Source organism: Polyodon spathula, chromosome 54, assembly GCF_017654505.1.
Source record: "Polyodon spathula isolate WHYD16114869_AA chromosome 54, ASM1765450v1, whole genome shotgun sequence".
Classification (NCBI taxonomy): domain Eukaryota; kingdom Metazoa; phylum Chordata; class Actinopteri; order Acipenseriformes; family Polyodontidae; genus Polyodon; species Polyodon spathula.
The window spans coordinates 1,225,488-1,227,241 of record NC_054587.1 but is presented as its reverse complement, the minus strand read 5'-3'; positions in this window follow the sequence as shown (position 1 = coordinate 1,227,241).

Genomic DNA, 1,754 nt, shown 5'->3' with positions numbered 1-1,754 from the left:
TATTCAAGATGAGGTCTTACTAGTGCATTGTACAGTTTTAACATTACTTCCCTTGATTTAAATTCAACACTTTTCACAATGTATCCGAGCATCTTGTTGGCCTTTTTTATTGCTTCCCCACATTGTCTAGATGAAGACATTTCTAAGTCAACATAAACTCCTAGGTCTTTTTCATAGATTCCTTCTTCCATTTCACAGTCTCCCATATGATATTTATAATGTACATTTTTATTTTTTGCATGCAGTACCTTACACTTTTGTCTATTAAATGTTATTTGCCATGTGTCTGCCCAGGTCTAATGGTGCAAGACTTCTGTATTGAGGTTATTCCCTACACTCTCTATCCTCCTGAGCCCGCTCAGCCCCCCCCGTGGTGGAATCAGCTCCCTCTCTCACTGCCTTCTGCTTCCTCCTCACAACCCATCTGTTTAGACTTGTAGATCTCTTGATCCCCACCTGCTATGCCCTGGACTTCCTTGCCCTACACACCACCTTACTGAATCCTCAGCTAATGGACTATCCCTGCATAACTATTGTGTCACTCTACATATAACTTGTTGCATCCTAGTTATTGTATTGATTTTGATATTGTATTTTAGTTGCAGTGTTGCACTTACTGTAAACTATGCTGTATTTAAATATGAATCTTGCATTATAACCCTGTTCTGTCCTGTGAGACCGTAACTCACATTGGATAAAGGAGATTCTTACTGATGCATTCTCCCACCCACTAGGGGGGAGTGTGTTGCAGGGGGGCAGGTTAATAATGGTTCCACTCTGGTGAACCTGCTGTAGTTCAGACATGATGCTGAGCGCTCTATGGAGGACACAGGGTTTGCTTTGAATTTTTTCCCCAGGATGTGACAAATGAAACAGAAAATGATCATAAGTGAATATCAAGCTGTTTCTCAGCTGTAGCACTTTGCTCTTCAAGGTTTTTAAATGTTTTTTGAATTCTTTCTGTATTGTTTCCACTCTTGTGCAGGTTTGCATTTGCCTGCTGTAGTTCAAGGGTTCGTGTGATAGTAGATGATTTTGCACTGACAGAATGTATAGCCTGTTGGTTGAATGATAAAACTCATTCTTATCAAGTTCACACTTTGGAAAGGTATCGACTGTCATCTGTCTCTCTGCTTGTCCTCCCCCTCTCTCTCTCTGCTCCCTCCTCTCCTCTCTCATTCCTCTCTCCTCTCTCTGCTCCCTCTCTCTCTCTCTCTCCTCTCTCCCTCTCTCTCTCTACTCTCCTCCCCCTCTCCTCTCCTCTCTCTCTCTCTCTCTCTCTCTCTCCCCTCTCTCCTCCTCTCTCATTCTCTCCTCTTTCTCTCTCTCTCTTCTCTCTCCTCTCTCTCTCTCTCTCTGCTCCCTCTCTCTCCTCTCTCTCTCTCTCCTCTCTCCTCTCTCTCTCTCTTCTCTCCCCTCTCTCTACTCTCCTCCCCCTCTCTCTCCTCGCTCTCTCTCCCTCCTCTCTCTCTCTCTCTCTCCCTCTCTCCCTCTCTCTCCTCCCCTCTGCCTCCCCTCCTCTCTCCCCTCTCTCTCGATCTCTTCTCTCTCTCCCATCCTCTCTCCTAGGAAGCCTCTCCTCCCTCTCTTCTCTCTCTCTCTCTCTCTCTCTCTCTCTCTCCTCTCTCTCTCTCTCTCCTCTCTCTCTCTCTCTCTCCTCCCCCTCTCTCTCTCCTCCTCTCTCTCCCCCTCTCTCTCCTCTCTCTCTCTCCTCCCCCTCTCTCTCTCGTCTCTCTCTCTCTCCTCTCTCTCCT